We start from the raw sequence: 23024 nt of genomic DNA, 5'->3' as shown, positions 1-23024 counted from the left end.
TTTGGACCGAGGCGGTTGGCTTGCCTGCCTCGGTTAAGCCATTTCGCCCGCCTCGGTTAAATTTCATGTAGTAGTGAAATTTACCGACGAAATCATCACTAATGTTTGTCCGGAAGTTTGTTACTTGCGATACTTTAATAATAACTATAATGAGGTCGCCATCGCGGGAGTCATTTTGATCAGCAAGAAATCAATTTGTGGTTACTATCCGCAACGACAAAGATCGTCGTGATCACTTCCTGCGAGGATATTAGGTCAAGGTTGTCGACCTCATTATTGATGTCCGCAGAGAGGAAATCAAACGGCTAACTTGACGGATCAATGATTCGAGGCGCTGACTATGCGACATGTGTAGTAACGACTCTTTTATCATTTCATATGTGTTTTGGTCTAATTCTGGAATGTGGAATCTTGTAGAATGTCCAAAGTTTTATGATTGGTCGAAGGATTCATCATGTGGATTGTACTCTTAATTCGATGTTCAATGGAACCAAAACCACCGGAGAATAATATGATAGAAGGGCTCAATGGACTATTGTTTATTTTCATTTTAAGTGTTTTTTATATGTATTGGGATGTATTTTGTCTGAGTTTTACATAATTCCTCCTTCCGTTTTGTTGCGTAGAAAACCAAACAAGTCCAACAAAATTGAGTCTTTTTTCCTAATTTTGTACATGTGGGCAATATATACTTAGAACATCACAAAATGAGCAATGCTATACTCGTATACTCATATCCATTTCCCAAATGCAAAAGAAAAACAAAAGCTGCTTAATTACTTATCTATATGTCAAGCATTTTTGCCCTGACCTAAAACACACCAGCAATATACCCAATAATAACTTGCTTCAATTCACGAATGGTGGAACTCGTGGGGTGGTCAATGCAGCTGCGTGATGAACCGTTCGTTCATCAGAAGTTCTCCTTGTGGAAGACGAACTTGGTGGTGGTCTTGTGGGAGAAGTCCTGCGACAGCCGCCGGAGCTCCGGCGTGACCTTCTGGTCGCCGCAGTAGAAGACGCCGACGCGCTGGCCCTGGTGGTTGCAGGCCACCCGCTTGAAGACGTCCCGCCAGTTGGGCCGGGCGAAGTGCGTGCGCACGCGGGTCCCAGACACCACGTCGACGCCGCTCTTGGCGTGGTGCAGCGCTTGCAGCATCACCAGCAGCGCCGACCGCGCGTCCCCTTCCTCGTACACGCTGGTGCAGTGGTTGTGCAGCTCTACCACGTCGCCGCGGGCGTCGCGCTCCGCCACCTCGTTCATCACGCCGCGGAACCACTCGAAGGAGCCTTCCTCCCGCGTGCACCAGTAGAAGTACACGCGCCGCGTCATGAACTCCGCAGCCGCCGGCGACGCCGACGCCGACGACGGCGCCGCTGGCTGCTCTTCGTCGGAGATGTTGTTGAGCACGTCCTTGACGATGCTGATGAGCGGGGTGGCGCCGATGCCGAGACCGATGAGGAGGAGCACGTCGTACTTGCGGTAGTCCTGCGCGGGGGCACCGTAGGGCCCGTCGATCAGCAGCTTCGGGAGCTTGCCGGACGCCGCGGCCGTGGAGGACGCGAAGTCGGCCCGTAGGAGGCCGCTCTGCCCGGCGGCGGGCGGCCGGCAGACCTGCGCGAACAGCGCCCTGAAGCTGGTCGTCCAGTCGCCGCGGCACCGGATGTGCATGCTCAGGTAGTCGTCGCCGGGCGCAGAGGTGATGGTGAACGGGTGCCTGCAGCCACGAACGAATTAAGCAACAGATAGATCAACATCCATGACGGAGGCGGCGGCTTACCACTCGAACGGCGAGACCTCGCCGCAGTTGACGTAGATGTACTGCCCGCTCTTGTAGCTGAACCCGTGCGGCTTGCTCATGTGAATGGCGATGACATTTCCGGGGTACAGGGCGACCTTCTCGATCCTCACGGTGGTGAGGCCATGGGACCTCAGCGCCCGGAGAAGCCGCTCGCCGGCGTAGAGCAGGATGGGGATGGCGAGGTACATCCATGTCTGAATTTGCATCATTTCAAGCGACAGATTTTGTCAGGACAAACCACACACGGACATGATGTTGTCGAAGAGGTAATCCAACAAACAATGCATTGAACTGAAAACTTAATCTGAAACAAAAAATCCTCACCGTCTGCTTGTACCACGTCCTGTTGATGTAGATCGAGGCAGACGCCGTGGACGACGAAGGTGACGTAGACGATGACGAAGAGGTGGTGCGAGTACCAGAACATGTTGAATCCGCTGAGCCGGCGCAGCGGGTTGCCCTCGCTGAGCTTCCCGCGGCGGAACCACGGGTGCGCCAGCGTGTAGGCGACGGCCATGAGCACTGCACGACCATGATGACGCCGGTGACGCCCTCGACGCCCTTCACGAACCACCAGTAGTCCGGGATCCGGCGCTGGCCGAAGTATGCCTTCATGGGCTGATACGCGGCGGCGCTGGCGTGCAGCAGCCTTGGGAAGTCGCACGTGAGGTGCGTCACGGCGTGCAGCGCGACGCCGACGGCCACGCCCCCGGCGACCACCTTGTGGAAGTTGATGTTGTCGTTGAACGGCACGGCGGCGCTGAGCCTGGTCCGGGACCGGAGCCATGTGATGGTGTTCCGGCAGACCGGGAGCAGGATGAGCACCATGTTGAACTTGGTGGTCTCGGCGCCGCCCTTGGCGACGCAGACGCAGTAGCCCATCACGCGGAACGTCGGGTGGCGACGGTACGCGGCGAACTTCCAGGCGAAGAGCGCCGCGTTGATGGCCAGCCACAGCGCCATCACCCACACGCGCTTCCAGTTGTCCTCCAGGAAGTAGAGGACGCCCCTGGCGGCGCGCCGGAGCGTGCTGTCATCGCGCGCCGGCGCCAGCCTCTGGCTGATGTTGGAGCTGTGCGTCACCAGCCTCGTAGTCGGCGCCTGCGACGCCGGCTGCAGCAGCAGCGACTCCAGGTTTGCGATCTGTTTCCATGTGTTTTGTTTGATTGGTTCAGAGGTCAATGTCAGGCAGATGCAGAATTGAGAGGCAATTGATCTCCACTAGGTCCAATGGTTTATTAGGCCCTTGTCTCTGCTCCCTGATCGGGGGAGCCCAACCCTAATACGATTGGTGGACCTCTGTCACACAGCACATATAAAAGGTAAGGTGGAGATCAGGGCTCGGGTAACGAGGTTCAACGGAGCCGCCGTACCCACCGACAGAGAAAACCTAAACCGATCTAAAGCAGTGCTGCCAGCGACGGGAAGCTCCACCACACCACCGTCGCCTCTGCAGCGCCACTGGACTTCATCTCCACCGCGCTGGACGCCTACTACACTGCAGCACCGGCGTCTACTCTGCTGCTACGCCGCAAAGGGAAAGGGCGAGGAAGCTTACCCGGATCTACGGTTACACAGAAAGGTACACCCACGATTCTATCATTGGTACCAGAGCCAGGTTACTAGTGTGTAACCGTAGGGTCGAGATGGCGGACTAGAGGGGATGAATAGTCTTTTCTAAAATTAATCGCGTCGGCTAACCGAAACAAGTGCGGAATTAAAACTATTGGTCTAACCAAGACTACACCCCTCAGTACCAGGCTAGCTAAAGCTCAACTAACCAATTCTAGGAGCAAGGTCACACAAACCTATGCCACTAGTACTTTAAGCAACAAAGGAGCTCCTACATATGCTAGTAAGCAAAAGCACAAAGCCACCTAATGCTTACTAGCAATGCTCAATAACAAGGCAACCAATGCCAAATTAGAGAGCGCAAATACTTAGTTACACAAACTAAGCAAAGTGACTAACAAGGTTACACAAACCAAATTAGTCACGCAAGGGAGCTACTTCTATGCTACACAAGCAAAAAGTTAACTAGTAAGCTACACAAGCTAACTAATTACAATAGCAACTACACAAGCACAATGCATATGAAAGTGATTACAAGCTTGTGTAACGAGGATGCAAACCAACGGGAAGAACAAGGTTGACACGGTGATTTTTCTCCCGATGTTCACGTGTTTGCCAACACGCTACATCCCCGTTGTGTCGACCGCTCACTTGGTGGTTCGGCGGCTAATTGGCATCACCCACCAAGCCCGCACGTCGGGCACTGCAAGAATCTACCCCGAAAGTGAGGGTAGCTCAAAACACGCTCAACTAAAGTTACTCTTCGCGGCTCCCGCGCGGCGAGCACAATGCGCCTCACAAAGCTCTTCTCCGGAGCACCGCACAAGCTTCTTGCGGGCTTCAACAGAGACCACCACCAAGCCATCTAGGAGGTGGCAACCTCTAAGAGTAACAAGCACCACCGGCTTACAACTCGATCACCTAGTGCCACTCGATACAACCTCACGATGCAATCGCACTAGAATCGCTTTTTCACACAATCGAATGATCACTATCAAGTATATGTGAGATGGAGGGCTCCCAAGCAGTACTACACAAGCCACCAAGGCTCTAGTGTGCTTAGCTTCCAGCCCAAGGCCGACCATGGCTTCTATTTATAACACCACGAACAAATAGAGTCGTTACTCCTTCACTGGGCAAAAGTCGGGACGACCGGACGCTCCGGTCCGATCGACCGGACACTGGACCTCAGCATCCGGTCGTGTGATGCACGCCACGTGTCCCCTTCTTCAAACGTCATTCATCCGATCTCAACGGTCATCTGACGACTAGACGCAACAGCTTGAACTGACCGGACGCATCAACCCCAGTGTCCGGTCATTTCTAGTAAGGTACCAGACATGACCGGACGCGTCCGGTCGGTCGCGATCGGACGCACCACCAGCGTCCGGTCACCTCCAGCAACACTGCTCTGCCTGTGTCATCACACATCACCTTGACCGGACGCACCCTGTCAGCGTCCGGTCACTTTCAGCGCCAGCGTCTGGTCGAAGACTGACGCCTGCCCGCTGACTGCCACTACTGACCGAACGCTGGAACCCAGTGTCCGATCACTACATGACCAGTGTCCGGTCTACTCTGTGAGACCCTATCTTTTTGGAACAGGGCGCCGGTGGAGTTTATAACTGATATGTAAACAAGTTTGCCCCTCTTGATAGTACGACCATCTATCCTAAACCCGGTCATAAACTTCTCTACACACCTATGACCGATGAAATGAAATGCCCTAGGTTATACCTTTGCCTTGCGCATTCCATTCCATCTCCTCCAATGTCGATGCAACACATGCACCAACACGATCAACAATGATATGATCCACTTCATATCATCATGTGATCATATTGGTTCATCAATCTTGACTTCACTTGCTTTTCACCGTTGCCTTCGTCCATCGGCGCCAAGTCTTGCTTAAGCTTCACCGCCACGCGGTCCATCGCTCCAAAGCCTCCAACTTGCCCTTCACGCTTGCAACCGGTCCATCAAGCCAAGCCATATCTTGATCTTCTCCACCTTGATCACATGACTCAATGTCATGTCTCATTTGCAATGAGCTCCTTCATCATCACATGTGTGAGCTTTGCAACATCTCCAAGCCATTTTCACCTTCATGGCATATGTTGCTCACACATATGTAACTGTGGACTAATCACCTGTGTATCTCACATAAACACAATTAGTCTACCTAGGTTGTCACTTAATTACCAAAACCACACAAGGACCTTTCAATCTCCCCCTTTTTGGTAATTGATGACAACTCTACAAAGATATGGAAATTAAGCTCTTTTGGATTCATGTTGCTTGCCCAAGCAATTTTACCATGTGAAAATGATTTTGGACAAGTACCACAAACCTGAGATGGTAGTATTAGCTCCCCCTACATATGTGCTAGAGTGTTTGATTTGAAGCTCGCACATATGCATAGATTAAAATTGTGGAAGTGTAATTACTACTAAATGATGCTAAGGTGTATAGAATAAACCTTTGAAGCGTGTACCTATCAAAGTTGCACCTTTAAGTTCATCCTGAACACCATGGTTAGCTAGATATCACTTGGAAATGAAAGCACTAGATACCTCATGAGATCAACATTAAAAGCAAGGTGCTAGCATTACTTGAAAAGTATACCAAGTGTCTAGCTATCATCCTATGCATGCTAGTTATCAAATCATCAAACAAATTCTACAACTAGCATACACCACACAAGCATGCATATTGAATTTAAAAACTTATGCAATGCAATCAAGCACATGAATATGCATATATCAAATGCAATCAATCAAAGTTCATGAGCTTGCTCCCCCTACTTGTGTGCTTCTCTTGTCCAAGAATTTTGATCGATCCCTTTTCTTCAATGTTGCTCCCTCTTTGTCCATGTCCATGTCCAACCTCTACTTCTTTGAGCTTTTATATCTTATCTCCCCCTTATACAATCTTAATCTCAAAGCTTTCATATCTTTGTACAATCTCTCCCCATTTGTCCTCAATTTCCATAAAAGGTGTGCTTCTCATTGATGAAAAGGTATGCATTTGGGGTAGATGGTTGCGGCTTGAATCTTGCATTTTTGATGGACATCACTTGATTGTTGGAATGACACCACATGTAGATACCACTTGTAACTTGTACTACTTGTATCTTGTGTAGGGCTTCTTGAGATACCACACATAGGATCTTTGATCTTGATATCAATTTGTGGTACACCTCCCGCTATGTGATAGCATGGGTCATCCATTTAATACACTTGAGCTCTTGTAGGTGAGGGATGCATTCTTTATTTGATGATCACTTAAAGTTGAGGATCACTTGTGGAATCATCGTCTTGCATGATTGATACCATGTGTAGATGTGATATCACTTGAAAGAATCTTCTAGTATGGAACCACTTGTTGGATTTTTCAATAAAAACCATTTCTTGAACATTTGCTATTTTCATGAGTACCACTTATAGGATATCACTTGTGAGTTGATCTAGACATCATTTGTAGATTCTTGATGAAATACCTGGGTCTAGATACTATTTAAAACAAATAAACTAGATATCCATTTGCATTGTTGTCTTGTGCTTGTACTCTTATCACTATCATGAGCTTCTATGATTTACTTGAACTAAATTGATTTGCCTAAGCTTCCAAGTCCGATTTGAACCAATGACAAGCTTCTTCATACCTCTTGCAAGGGTTATCTTGCCAATGTTGTACTTGTCACTTGTTAGCAATCCAAATTGAGTCAAGTACTTGGGTTCACTAGCTCATGAACAAATTCATGTACTAACCACTAGATTAAGTAATCATTCAAACAATAGTGGTAGGCTATGAATTTAAGCATTTCATTTGTTATGCATGATCCTATGAAGCATGTACTATATGCACTAACCGCATACTAGTAAGGGATGAAATGATCATGCACATTACAATGATACCTTTGCTATGTTGGAGTAGAGGATAGTCACATAGATTCCAATTCATTACTCCAATAGCAATGTGAAGTCCAATTATAAGCTTGGTGAAGACCAATAGATACCATGTTGAATTCCATTCTTCACCCATATGAAATGAATACCACTTATGATTAAGTGCACTTTCTTGTTGTGGTTGGCTTGCTTCATCTTTTGATCAATGCTTGTATGAGAGCATCAACGTGAGAATACCACTTGAAATATTATGACTAGCTCTCTTTTGGGTGTTGCTTGCTTTTCTTGATCAATCCTTTTGATTGCTTCAACTAAGCATCTCAAACGTTCCTCGGATCATCACTTCCATGTTAGCCTTCCAAGTACCACACTTGGTTCACCTACACATAGGCGGCAAGCCCCTACACTAGGGAGAAGTGACCTCTCTCCAAGAACCATCCTTGACACTTACTTGAAATAACTTGATTGATTGATCCAAGTGATGGACTTAACTTGATGAGTAACCTTGATTCCTTCTTTAAGTCCTTTTCTTTCTACTTGTTTAAGTCATTTTCTTTCTACCAAATGATCTCCAATCATATCTAGAACTTAAATTTCATCTTCAACTTGAGTTCGGTCTTGATCCTCATCTTGAGTACCAAATGTGTGCAAAGTACACTCCACAATCAAATGGCCTTATACTCTTTGCTTGTCATGCTTCTAGATCATCTCAAAACCAAACTTAGGTATCTCAAACACTTGTAAACATGTTTCCAACTTGAGGACCTTTCAATCAAAGTGACTCTAGATGAATCCAACATTTGTCACTTTTCTGACAGATTTTGTACCCTTCAAAGGAATAAACATATTTTCCAAAGTACAAATCCAAATATCACAAAATTTGGTGGAGATGTGATTTACTAAGTTGTCTAGCAGCTGTAAAAATTTGAGCTTCATTTGACTTCTAGTTTGCTACCAGATTTCAATTCTTCCACCACCGCTACATGCTGAAAACTGCTGCACTATAGCTGATAAGATCCACTCCAAAACCGAAGCATTTCTTATCCAATTCTCATAAAAATTGTACAACATCTTATATCATAAGTTTATAGCATATATACCAATTTTTATGCCAATCCAATAAGTGTTGATTACTCAAACATGGCTAAGATCACAGCTAGCTCAGATTCTCAATTATAGGACAGACTTCAATAATTGAGCTATACTTCATCATGTATGAATCAAACTTGAAACTAACTTGTTTGAATACTTCCATAAGACATATATCCATTCAAATCACTTACTAAATGTCATCTCATGAATTTATCCAACACAAATCAATCCAAACTTGATAACTAAGCAATTATCCATTCAATCAACTTATAGCAAGCAACTTTGCATATTTATCCAATTCAATCAACTCATATGCACCCAAATGAAATGATCAACAAGAGATATATCTTGGTTAGCTCATGATCATCCAACTAGCAAGCTTCAACTCAATTATTTACAAGTCATCAAATATATCCAATGAATCACCAACCACTTGAAATTGACACTTGTATGTTGTAGCATATTTGGACTTCACTCAATTTGTCATGGTATTAGGATAATGATCATCACTTAGCAATACTTGGCTCAACTACATGATCAACAAGATGAATATCATTTGAACCAAGCCTCCAATGCCGATGGTACCTAAGGGACATGAATGTGCCATGTGTCCCCTTTCCCGGCATGAGTAGCACTTTCTCTTTGCTTGAGCCTTCTCTTCTTTGCTCATGTGGTGCTTCTCATTGCCTTGCCTCTCATGGATTGCTTGAGCTTTCTTCTCAAGCTTGGTAGGACACTTAGAGGTAAAGTGTCCACACTTCCACACTTGAAGCACTTGATGTGAGCATGATCTTTCTTCTCATCTTCATTCTTGCTCATCATCTTGGCATCTTGAGTTTGTATTAGATGCCTTGCCTTTCCACCCCTTCTTGTTTTCTTCTTCTTTATCATCAAATCACCACCATCTTCATGGTTGATCTTGATTGGAACTTGGGGTGTCTTCTCTTGCTCAACTTGTGGCTTTGGTTGAGGCTTCACTTGTTGCTTCACCAATTGCTTGGTTGGGCATATTGAGGTAAGATGACTCTAAGTGCGGCACTTGAAGCACTTGACATGCTTGAGCCTCTCTTCTTCTTTTATCTTCTTGAGCTTCTCAATGTTAGGGCAACCATTTGCAAGGTGTCCTGCTTCATGACACCAGTAGCACATGGTATGAGAAAGCTTTCTTTGTTGTAGCTTCTTCATCTTTCTTTCTCTCTTTCTTTCGCCCTTTGTCATCTTCTTCTTGAAGCCAAGGCCACACTTGTCACCATAGTTTCTTTGAGTCTTCAACATGTGCTCAAAGGTAACTTTTGAGTTATAGCACCTCTCTAGCTTGTTGCTCAATTTCTTTACTTCATTTTTGAGCTCATTGTTCTCCTTCAAAAGGTTAGTCTCATAAGACATAGAAGTAGAACAAGCATCTATTTATGAAGAACATGGCATTTCTAATAAATCATCACAAGAGGTGGATACATGCTTCTTGCCTACATCACAAGGGTTAGCAACAATTTGTGATTTATCATTTGATCCATGTGATGAGCTCTCATTATTTTTAAGTTTCTTTGTAAACACTTTAATGAGAGAAGCATGTTGTTCTAATAATTCATCATGAGATGCAAGTAGTGTCTCATGATTTAATTTTAGCTCATCATGTGAAGATTTATAAGCATCAAGTAATTTCTTATGTTCTTCACAAGAGTTCTTTAGAAATGAGTTTTCATTTTCTAAGTTCAATGTTTTAGCTTTCTCATTTTCTAAAGACATGGTCATGCTAGCAAGTCTACTAACAAGCTCATCATATGAATCAACATGATCAACCACATTATCATTTGTTACCTTGGTGTCACCTTGTGACATAAAGCAATGTGGTGATGTAGTTGGAGAGCTTGTAGTAGCATCTTCATAATGGCTTGAGCATGAACCATCATCACCATCAAGTGTGCATGGGGTAGCATCATCACTTGCAATACTTGTGGCATCAGCATCAACCTTGTCAAGTGAACTTGTAGTAGATCGATCATCATCATCATCACTTGACCATAAGGTGGAGCAATCTTCCACAATCACCAAATTGTGGTTATGCTCAACACACTCATGCACCTCCTTCTTGGGCTCATCCTCCTTCTTGAATTTGCCATCATCCCAGGTGGAGGAATCACCAAAGGTTTTCTTGATGGACTCCCATATCTCAGAGCGGTTCCCTTGATGTTTACTTGTTTCATCAAATCAAAGCTTAAAGCATCCATTAGAAAACAACAAGCATGTGCATCAAATTCATAGAGAACTCTTTGAGCTTTGGTGAGATTTCTATGGTCCAAGACATGGGTGAGACCACTTGTGACAACCCACCAAAATTTAGGTCCCTTTGCACGAAAATGATCAAACATGTGATTTTTCCAAAGTGCAAAGTTTATGCCATAAAAAATGTGTGCCTCACAAACATCTAGCCCATTAGACGCCATCCTCTCGGGTCGGTGAAGACCACAAATGAGAGACCTCTGATACCACTTGTAGGGTCGAGATGGCGGACTAGAGGGGGGTGAATAGTCTTTTCTAAAATTAATCACGTCGGCTAGCCAAAACAAGTGTAGAATTAAAACTATCGGTCTAGCCAAGACTACACACCTTAGTGCCGGGCTAGCTAAAGCTCACCTAACCAATTCTAGGAGCAAGGTCACGCAAACCTATGCCACTAGTACTTTAAGCAACAAGAGAGCTCCTACACATGCTAGTAAGCAAAAGCACAAAGCCACCTAATGCTCACTAGCAATGCTCAATAACAAGGCAACCAATGCCAAATTAGAGAGCGCAAATACTTAGTTACACAAACTAAGCAAAGTGACTAACAAGGTTACACAAACCAAATTAGCCACGCAAGGGAGCTACTTCTATGCTACACAAGCAAGAAGTTAACTAGTAAGCTACACAAGCTAACTAATTACAAGAGCAACTACACAAGCACAATGTATATGAAAGTAATTACAAGCTTGTGAAACGAGGATGCAAACCAACGGGAAGAATAAGGTTGACACGGTGATTTTTCTCCCAAGGTTCACGTGTTTGCCAACACGCTACGTCCCCGTTGTGTCGACCGCTCACTTGGTGGTTCGGCGGCTAATTAGCATCACCCGCCAAGCCCGCACATCGGGCACCACAAGAACCTACCCCGAAAGTGATGATAGCTCAAAGACACGCTCAACTAAAGTTGCTCTTCACGGCTCCCGTGGGGCGAGCACAATGCCCCTCACAAAGCTCTTCTTTTTAGCACCGCACAAGCTTCTTGCGGGCTTCAACAGAGACCACCACCAAGCCATCTAGGAGGTGGCAACCTCCAAGAGTAACAAGCACCACCGGCTTGCAACTCGATAACCTAGTGCCACTCGATGCAACTTCACGATGCAATCGCACTAGAATCGCTTTCTCACACAATCGAATGAACACTATCAAGTATATGTGAGATGGAGGGCTCCCAAGCACTACTACACAAGCCACCAAGGCTCTAGTGTGCTCAGCTTCCAGCCCAAGGCCGACCATGGCTTCTATTTATAACCCCATGAACAAATAGAGCCGTTACCCCTTCACTGGGCAAAAGTCGGGACAACCGGACGCTCTGGTCCGATCGACCAGATGCTGGACCTCAGCGTCCGGTCGTGTGATGCACGCCACATGTCCCCTTCTTCAAACGTCGTTCATCCAATCTCAACGGTCATCTAACGACCAGACACAACAGCTTGAACTGACCGAACGCAGCAACCCCAGTGTCTGGTCATTTCCAGTAAGGTACCAGACATGACCGGACGCGTTCGATCGGTCGCAATCGGACGCACCACCAGCGTCCGGTCACCTCCAACAACACTGCTCTGCCTGTGTCATCACACATCACCTTGACCGGACGCACCCTGTCAGCGTCCGGTCACTTTCAGCGCCAGCGTCCGGTCGAAGTCTTGACTTCACTTGCTTTTCACCGTTGCCTTCGTCCATCGGCGCCAAGTCTTGCTTAAGCTTCACCGCCACGCGGTCCATCGCTCCAAAGCCTCCAACTTGCCCTTCACGCTTGCAGCCGGTCCATCAAGCCAAGTCTTGTCTTGATCTTCTCCACCTTGATCACATGACTTAATGTCATGTCTCATGTGCAATGAGCTCCTTCATCATCACATGTGTGAGCTTTGCAACATCTCCAAGCCATTTTCACCTTCATGGCATATGTTGCTCACACATATGTACCTGTGGACTAATCACTTGTGTATCTCACATAAACATAATTAGTCCACCTAGGTTGTCACTCAATTACCAAAACCACACAAGGACCTTTCAGTAACCCTAACCCTAACCAGGTAAAAGCAAAGAGAAAGAGAGACTGGGCTGGCGGACGTCACTATCTACCGGTCACCACCGCCACCGCGTGGGGGGAAAAGATGCCGCACCGCCGTTCTCACCGGTGCACGGCAAGAACAGAACAGATCTAGTTCGGATCTAAGGAAAGAAGTAGAGTGGTTCCCCAACCCTAACCCTAACTGGGTGAAGAGGAAGGGCCCTCAGCTCACGAAGCCGAACCCTTACCGTGGGAAAGAACAACAGTGAACCCGATTCGAATGAACTAACCCATCCTCGTCCCAATTGGAATCAAAACCGTGAAAAGAAATCAAAAGAAAAGTGCAAATCCCGTAACCCTAATTTTTAACCCCATCCCAAATTGGGTTAATCCCAAAAGAAGAAGGGGAAGGGGGAAGAAGGGGAAGAGACCGATTCAGATGAACTCCGAAAAGAAAAGAAATCAAAGAAAATAAAGGAAATCCAAAGAAAGAAGAAGAACAGGGGTCGCAACCCGAACCCTAACCCTAGATCCCGATTCGGATGAACTCCAAAAGGAAAAGAAATCAAAAGAAGAGAAAAACCGAATCTATCGAATCAAATTAGAAAAGAAACCCTAACCCTAACCCTAATCCCCACCTCCGGCTCAGAAAAGAGAAGGAAACAAGAACCAAATCGGAGAAGGGGAAAGGGGGAACGGACCTACCTCGCCGTGCGTCGGGAAAACCCTTCGTTGGCGCGGGAGAAGAAGGGTTGAGCCAGGGGGGCAGCTGCTCACCGGGCTCGGCCAAGGGGGCGCCGCGGCCAGGCCGCTCGACGACGGTGTGCTCACCCGTTGGGGAGCACGTGCGCCGGCGAGGGGGCCGGTGATGGCGCCATGACCGCCTCGCTCCACCGCCTTTGCTCACTCTCGCTCGTTGCGTCGCTCGGTACCTCGCTGCGGCTGAGAGAGAAAGAAAGAGGAGAGCGGCGACAGAGAGAGCGAAGAGAGAGAGAGCAAAGGAGCAAATGACCTAGGGTTTTCGGGTCGGAGGTCGCGGCCGCGTTTTTGTTCGCGCGAAATCGACGCGCAGCTGTCGATCTCCATCGGACGGCTCAGAACGAGCGGGCCAGCGATCGGCCCAGGCAGGCGCGCGCGGCCACGCAGCTTTGGCGGCCCAGGCCCAGGTTGCGGCCTGGGAGCCCCAGCGCGCGTCAAGGGAGATGGGCCGGGCTGTTTTCTCAGCTGGGCTGAATGCATAGTAAGAAATGTTTCAGTTTTTTGTTTTCCTTTTTCCAGTAAATGTTTATTTCCTGGAAATTGATTAATGGCTTAAAGAAAATAGAAAAAGTAATTTTCCCAGTGGGTAAAATTCAAGAAATTGAATTATTTTTCCGCTGCTAAAGAGAAATTGTTTATTCTCCAGTTAATTTGTACCAACGTGATATTTAATTGGAGAAAAAGAAAGTTATTCCGCTGCTAAAGAAATTGTTGATTCTCTAGTTATTTTGAACCAATGTGGTATTTAATTGGAGAAAAAAAGATTTTGACATGATTATGATGTTGTTATTTTCTAACCAATGTTTTTAATAACAATATCACAATTTTAATGATTTATGCATTAATTCTATTTCTGCCCAGCAGTGATGTAGAATTAGTGTGTAAGAACAGTTGTAAATTTTAATGATTTATGCATTAATTCTATTTCTGCCCAACGGTGATGTAGAATTAGTGTGTAAGAAAGTTGTGAAAGTTAATGTTTTATGCATTAATTCTATTTCTGCCCAACGGTGATGTAGAATTAGTGTATAAGAATAGTTGTATGTTTTGATTTTGACCAACGTTGGAATCAAGGTATACAAATGATGTTATTTATATGTTAAGAAAAGGTTTGACCTGGTTTTCATCTTGGCTAAGATGGACTGGGTAGTCACCTTACCGTGTCCCACTGATTCTGTGGCACCGGTGAGGAAGACAAATGAGAATGATGCCGACTTGGGCAACTAAAGAGAGGGATTTTGAATCCCGAAAGATGTTAAATGCCCTTAAGCATAGAAAGTGTGTCACTGCCAACAAGAAATGTTTGGCTATGATAAAGAACACGATTGAGCCTGCAATTGTGGGCTCAATCCCAGAGTGTGACATGGTCACCGAGTACCTCGATAGAATAAAGAGTCAGTTCACTAGCTTTTCAAAGACATATGCTACCCAGGTGATAAAGCAGCTGGTGACAGAGTGTTACTCTGATAATGATGGCATAAGAGAGCTCACAATGCGTCGTCGAAATTATGGCACTGTTGTTTAGACCATATTTCGAGGGGGAGAAAAGAAAGACTAGTTAAGAATAATATTCTTCCTCCATTAGAGCTCTCAGATTTAAAACAATGCAGAGAATGCATAAAAGGAAAGTATATAAAGAAAAGTAAGAAAGATGACAAACGAAGCATAGGAATTTTATAGATTATTCACACAGACATATGTGGTTAGTTTCCTGTAAAGAGTGTGGATGGTAATGATTCATTCTTAACATTCACAGATGATTACTCCCGTTATGTCTACATTTATCCAATCAAAGAAAGAACAGAAGCATTGGATAAATGTAGATATTTAAGGCAAAAAGTTGAAATCCAACGCAATTTAAAGATAAAGATAGTCAGGTCTGACCGTGGGGGAATACTACGGTCGGCATACCCCATATGGCCAAGTTCCTGGACCTTATGTAGGGTTCTGATAGGAGAATGACAAAGTAGCCTAGTATTCTATACTGGGTGAACCTCAGCAGAATAGAATAGCTGAAAGACACAATCGTACAATGAATGGATATGGTGCGCAGTATGATAAGTTACTCCACCTTACAGTTGAGCCTGTGAATGGAGGCGTTAAAACCGCCATTCATATTCTCAATAGAGTATCAAAAAAGTCGGTGCCCAAAACACCGTATGAGTTGTGGACAGAAAGAGTACCCTCACTAAACCACTTACGTGTGTGGGGGGAGCCCTGCTGAGGCTAAAGTATTTAACCCAAACATTGGAAAGTTAGATCCCAAAACAGTAAGTTGCCATTTGTTTGGCTACCTAGAAAAGTCAAAAGGTTTTCATTTTCTACTGTCCAGAGAGACATAGAAAGTTTGTGGAAACGAGACACGCTGTCTTCCTAGAGGATGAATTGATGAGGGGGAGCATGGTAGCTCGAGAAATTGACCTTGAAGTGAAGCGGGTGTATGTGACCACTCCAATGATTCATGAGCCATTTTTCTCACTACCTGCTGTCGCTGCATCGACAGTGCAAGACACTATGGTGCCAGCACCTGTTGTTATCCCACCTGTGGCAATAATGAATGACGATGAGGAACATGTTCTTCAGGATCGTATAGAACCTATTGCCACACATGAGGGGGAGCAACAACAGCCTCAAACAGAACATGTGCCAAATGTGAAGGCCCCTAGAAGGTCTCAAAGAGTTAGAAAATTAGCTATTCCTACTAATTATGAAGTGTACAACACTGAGAAATTTCAAATGGAGGATGATCCCACCTCATTTAAAGAAGTCATAAGAAGTGATCATTCATCAAAGTGGCTTGAGGCCATAGAAAATGAAATGAAATCAATGAATGCCAATAAAGTTTGGGACTTGGAAGTAATTCCTAAAGGAGCCAAAACAGTAGACTATAAATGGGTGTACAAAACAAAACTTGACTCTCAAGGGAATATAGAGAGATATAAAAGCGCGACTTGTGGTAAAAGACTTTATGCAAAGAGAAGGGATTGATTACAATGAGACCTTTTCTCCAGTCTCGTGTAAAGATTCCTTCAGAATCATAATGGCATTAGTGGCATATTACGATTTAGAATTACATCAGATGGATGTAAAGATGACATTTCTCAATGGAAACTTGGAGGAAAATGTTTACGTGGCACAACCGAAAGGTTTTGTCATGGAAGGAAAAGAACGAATGGGATGCCGCCTAAAGAAATCTATTTATGGATTAAAACAAGCTTCAAGACAGTGGTACTTGAAGTTTGATCAGACAATAAAGAATTTTGGGTTTTAAAGATAATGTAGAGGACAATTGTGTCTATGCAAAGTTTAAGAATAGGAAGTTTATCTTCCTTGTCCTGTATGTGGATGATATCTTACTTGCTAGTAGTGATGTCAGTCTACTACTGGAAACAAAAAAGTTTTGTCCTCAAAATTTGATATGAAAGATCTTGGTGAACCTTCGTTTGTTCTAGGGATCGAGATTTACCGAGATAAAAGTAAAGGGGTATTAGGACTGTCACAAAAGACATATATAGAAAGAATCTTAAAGAAATTCAGTATGCACAAATGTAGTCCCTCACCTGGTCCTATAGTCAAGGGCGACAGATATGGAGAATTTCAATGCCCCAGGAACCAATATGAGCTCAATCAAATGAAAGTGGTTCAATATGCTTCAGCTGTCGGAAGCTTACAATATGCTCAAGTATGTACGCGTCCTAACTTGGCATTTGTTACCGGGTTACTTGGCAGATTCCAGAGCAATTCTGGAACAGAACAATGAAATTAGTAAAGAAAGTCTTGTATTATTTGCAAGGAACGAAAGGCCTCATGATGACGTATAGAAGATCTGATTCACTCCACATAGTGGAAAATTCAGATTCTGATTATGCGAGAGATGATAGAAAATCCACGACGGGATAGTATTCACACTTGAAAAAGGGGAGCTATTTCATGGAAAAGCTCAAATACAAACCGTCACTACATCGTCCATAATATATGACAGTTTGTAGCGTGATATGAGGCAACGGGGCAGGTAAACTGGCTAAAGAAGTTCATACCCGGTTTGAAGGTGGTTGACGACATCTATAGACCACTTAAGTTATACTGCGATAATAATCCGGCAGTAAAGTATGCTCACAACATAAGTCAAGTGGTGCTGTCAAGCACATTGACATAGAGTATTATGTTGTGAAAGATAAAGTCCGGGATCAAGTTATAAGTCTTGAGCATATAAGTACAGAAAAGATGCTCGCGGATCCGCTTACAAAAGACTTACCACCCAATGTGTTTAGAGAACATGGTGTTCAGAGAACATGTAGCTAGCATGGGTTTAAGGGAAAGCCTAAAATTACTGGACAAAAGAAGGCCCAAAGATAAGTATCTATTTCAAAACAAAGTAGTGTGTTGTAGCTGTTAAGTCTATCGGCAATGGACCGTGACGATGAGACATGCTCTATGCGCTAATCTGTAATGGAATGAACAAAAGTAAATGAAATTAAAAGATGGTAGTGAGATCAAAGGGGAGAATGTTAGTTGATCTCCACCGGTCTATTTGGCCCTTGTCTCTGCTCCCTGATCGGGGGAGCCCAACCTTAATACGGTTGGTAGGCCTCTGTCGCACAGCACATATAAAAGGTAAGGTGGGGATCAGGGCTCGGGTAACGAGGTTCAACGGAGCCGCTGTACCCACCGACAGAGAAAACCTAAACCGATCTAAAGTAGTGCTGCCAGCGACGGGAAGCTCCACCACACTACCGTCGCCTCTGCAGCGCCACTGGACTTCATCTCCACCGCGCTGGACGCCTACTACACTGTGGCACTGACGTCTACTCTGCTGCTACGCCGCAAAGGGAAAGGACGAGGAGGCTTACCCAGATCTACGGTTACACAGAAAGGTATACCCACGATTCTAACAGCAAGCAGAGCAAGAGTATGAACCTCGATGTAGCCGAGGTTGTCGGGATCGAGCTCCTCCATGATCAGTGCGGTGTACTCGTCGACGCGCTCCAGGATCTTGGACAGCTTGTTGGCAGAAGCGGTCAGAGTGAGGACCTGATGGTGCATGGAATTCAGAAAGTTCAGATTGTTAACTGAATTGAGCAAGTGAGACAATGTTTGTAACCATTGATCCATTTCATGGACTAGTTTCATTACCTCTTTGAGCTCCTCTTCAGTGATCTGGCCAACGGCATTCTTGTCAACCCTGCAACAAGTTGACAATCAAGCAAGTTCAGACATGGACAGACTTTCTGAAAGTCGTATCAGAAATTCAGATTGCACTTTGCTAGTAACACAGGATTAAACCCATGACATACATGTCAAAGAAGGTCTGAAGCCTGGCATCGAATCCTGGATCAGAAAGCTGCTCCCAGAACTCGCGGACCTGATCCTTGGTGAGCACCATGGCTGTGATGCCCCTTCGCCGTGCAAGGGCGTCGAAGATCTGCGCAGCGAACTCCTCGGATCCAACCATCCCTGCAGTGCAGTGCAGCATGACATTAGGTGCCAAGAACATTTCATTGATTCAGTACCGGCAGCTGTAGCATTGTTATTAGCTGACAGAAATTCAGACATGTTCAGAGTTTTTTTTTCTCAAACCAAATGCAAGAAAGAAAAAGTGGCGGGCGGTGACTCACCGATGCACTGGCCGAAGCGTGAGCGGAGCAGGAAGCCGTCGACGGCGAGGCGGTGGAAGCGCTTCTCCACCTCGGTCCATCCCTCGGTGACGGCGGCCTGGTTGAGGAACTGGAGGCCCCTGAGCGCGCTGGCGGCGCCGGTGACGACGCTCCTGTCGAGCCTACTGGGGCGGTCGCGGTCGCGGCGGAGCAGCGCCGAGAGCGGCACCGCGGCGCGCTTCCCCGACGCGATGCGGCCGAGGTGCGCCCGTGCGGCCCTGAGCTTGGACGACAGGCCCCCCGAGACCGATGAGGTGGGTGGGTGGTCCAGGAGCGCCGAGGCGTCCTGCGCGTCGCCCAAGACGCCGCCGGCGTCGGCAAGGACGACTTCCTTGATGGCCCGGACGGCGACGTCGCCGCGGCCGCCGTCGTCCCGGACGTCGAGCGTGACCTCGACGTACTCGTCCTCGTCCTTGAACCGCGTGCTCTGGCGGCTGCCGCTCTTGCCGTCCGTGGACGGGCTCTTGAACGCCGTCGGCAGTGGTGGCCCCGCGCCGCCGCCGCTCTCGTGCTGCTGGCCCGACGACGACATGGCGGAAGACCGAGTTGAATTAATGGAAGAAGTTCCTGCAATGCATTGCGACGGCGAGAAGACGTCAGCACCGGCCACCGGATGGTCGTCGAGAACTCGACATGGTAGCAAAAGCTTGTAAATCTTTCATGCTCCCTCTCCTTGGATTGGATGACAATGACATGGCAATGCCCCTGCCGTTTTGTTCAAAAAAAAAATCGAAAAAGCAAGTTCAGACATGGCGAGAAGGCATGAAGAATTTCTTTTGGTAGGAGAAAGAAACGTTGGCATCAATCAAGTTCTTGCTCGTACGTACTTGCATCAGATGTTCAAAGTGTGATGTTGCTGTCAAGAAAGAGAAAGAGAGAGAAGAGAAATGACATGACATTCTCCTGAGATTTGGTCGCCAGTCCTTTCCACCATGACGATGAATGGAATGGAATGGACGGTGGCCATAACAGTTTTGTGAAAGCTGAGAAGAGAAGCTGAAAAATAGCAGAAGCAAGTGACAAGGACCGGACTTTGGCGTCTCTCTCTCTCCCAGCTCGAATGAAACACTCGAGGAAAATCTACATTCATGCAGGGTGCAGGGGAAGGGGACGCGAAAGCAAAGCAGAACGGGCAGGCACTCACCTTGCGCAGCGCAGCGGGCAAGGAGAACGCTGTGTGCTACTGCTAGCTCCGACTGCTGAGGGATATATAGACAGTGCAAATGTATGCAATGCAGGCATGCAGCAGGCACGCACGCACAGACACAGGACAGGAGCTAGTAGCCTCCAAAATATCTTTGTCCATGACCAATACCTACAGGACTGGATTTGGTAGCTGTGCAGCATTCTAAGTTAACTACGAGGTGGATGCTGAGGACATTGACGGGTCACCACCAGGAGAGTTTTCGATAGCAGTACTACTACTACTCGTGTTGGCTTGGGTGAGGGTAAAGATTTCCAAACGTGTCGGCACGGCACTATACGGCCCTAGCCCGCCTACACGGCACTACACGGCCCTAGCCCGCCTAGGCACGGCTCGCCTGGGCACGGCACGGCTGGCACGGTTAATGAGGCGTGCCGTGCCGTGCTGTGCCACCGTGCCGGAGTTCAGGCCCAGGCACGGCAACTTGCTGGACCGTGCCTGACGTGCCGTGCCGGTACGGCAGCCCAGCGTGCCCCGTGCCGGCCTTGGCACTGAAATTACAAAAACATTCATTCAAATCATAAGTTCGCAGAGATAACTTCTAACTCATCAAAAACATCAAACAATGCCAGCAAAAAACAGCAAAGAGCAAAGAACAGCAAAGAAAACAGGCAAGTTTTGAAACTAAAACTAATTAAAGTAGGAGCTGTGCAATGGCTGTCTCATTAAAAACCTGTTTAGGTAAAACTCACCCTTGTGAGAAACCCTAAACAGGAAAATGGTACAGCCAGCTCCTAAGATTGTTCATAAGTTCATTACATCCAGCCTCCAGCATGTCCAAGTCTTAATAGCTATTACAGAACCATTACATAAATAGAAAACTTAATCAACATCAAGATAAAGTGCTTCAAAGGCCTCTTCCAGCTCCTTATCCTCCACCATGTGCTGCAGTCTTGACTCAGCATTCATCCAGTCCTTGATGCAGGTTAGTGCCTCCACAGTCTCAGGGTTTAGCCTCCGGCGACGCTCCTTGATGATCCTGCCAGTAGTGCTAAAGGTAGATTCTAAAGAAATGGTTGACACAGGCATAGTAAAAATATCTTTTGCAAGAATAGAAAGCACAGGATAAGTAAGCTTGTGCTCATGCCACCATTGCATGAGGTCAAAATCATCATCTAACTGGCTGACTGTGTCAGAGTTCAGGTAGGATGCAAGTTCACTAGAGTTAGAAGCAGAAGCTGCCTGTAGCAAAGAAGTGGCAGAAACACCCCTGGACTGATCAAGATTAGGAGGGAGGGAAGAACAGCTAGCTCCAATGTCAAGCTCATCATCATCATAAATGTCAGTCCAAGCTGTTCTTTTTTTACCAGAAAGTGATGCAGGAACAGCCCTTTTGAGCCTAACAGAGCCATACATTGCATCATACCTGTTGTACATTCTAAAAAGAAGAGCTCTGGTGTCCAACAACTTGTTAGTGTAATCAACATTAAAAAGAGAATTCAACTTTCTAAGCACTTTGGTAAAGTCCTTAATCTTAGCTCTTGGATCCAGTATGAATGCAATGGAATGAAGATTAGGTATATTCTTCCAGTACTTATTATATTTGTCAATCATAGACTGCACAACAGATCTCAGATGTTCATCATGTTGATATTTATGCAGGTGAACAGCAATCTTAACAATATGATGAATCATAAGTGGAGAAGTAGGATAGTACACACCAGATAAAGCAACAGTAGAGTCATAAAACAGTTCAAGAAATTGCAACATCTTAGTTGCCATATCCCAGTAATCATCAGTCAACAGGAAAGGACTACCTGCAGGTCTAGGGTAATTAGCCTCAATGAAAGTATTGAAAGTACTCCTGTGAGGTAACAATGTTTTCAGCATAAGGTAGGTGGAGTTCCACCTAACATCCATGTCCAGTGAGAACTTCCTAGGTCTAACACAGTTAGCAATGCAATAACTCTTGTATGCAACAATTCTTTGATTAGAGGAGTTTAAAAAAGAGATTGCAGTTCTAAAGTTGTCAATGAGAGGATTAACAGCAGCCAATGCTTCCTTAACAATCAGGTTAATAATATGACAAGCACATCGTTGATGCAAAAACAGATCAGCACCTAAATACTCTTTAAGTATAGGTTTCAGTTTATCCATTGCATTTTTATTGGCAGATGCATTATTCAAAGTCACAGAAAAAACCTTGTTAAGTATACCATACTCAGCAAGGACAGTTTTAACACGCTCAGCAATGTTTTCAGCATTATGGGAGATATCAATCAACCTTAAACCAAGCACCCTTTTCTCTAATTGCCAATCAGCATTAATGAAATGAGCCACAACAGACAGATAATCTTCTTTGGCCTTTCGAGACCAAATATCAGAGGTAACAGCAACAGATGAAACAACATTGTCTTGCAAACAAGTCATTAATTTTTCACGTTTATCATTGAAGTGCTTAAACAGATCTCTAGCAGTAGTTTGCTTAGAGATAGGTGCAAAGGCAGGGTTATGAGCAGTTTTAATGTAATCTTTAAAGGCATCAGTTTCACCAATCAGTAAAGGTAAATCTAGCCTAGCAAGCATACGAACAAGCTCAACACGAGCTACATCAGCATTGTACTCCCAGCGACGAACAGAACCATCAGGATTAAAACCAATTTGAGTTTGAGACATGCGACATTTCTCACGACGCTTAACACAAACCTTAAGATGTCGAGTAAGATGTCTAGTGCCATTAGCAGAATAAGCAGAGTATTATTTCTTGCAATGTTTGCAAGTGGCAGCATACCTGACGGG

At 45.7% G+C, this 23024-nt stretch overlaps 1 pseudogene; it reads right to left on the bottom strand.

Annotated features, from left to right (window-relative positions):
• Positions 1-913: 913 nt before the first annotated feature.
• On the bottom strand, positions 914-19613 carry LOC136505233 (respiratory burst oxidase homolog protein B-like; annotated as a pseudogene).
• Positions 19614-23024: the final 3411 nt, after the last annotated feature.

This window comes from Miscanthus floridulus, chromosome 14, assembly GCF_019320115.1.
Source record: "Miscanthus floridulus cultivar M001 chromosome 14, ASM1932011v1, whole genome shotgun sequence".
Taxonomy (NCBI): Eukaryota; Viridiplantae; Streptophyta; class Magnoliopsida; order Poales; family Poaceae; genus Miscanthus; species Miscanthus floridulus.
Note: the sequence above shows the minus strand (reverse complement) of the source record. Positions and strands in the feature narration are given on the sequence as shown.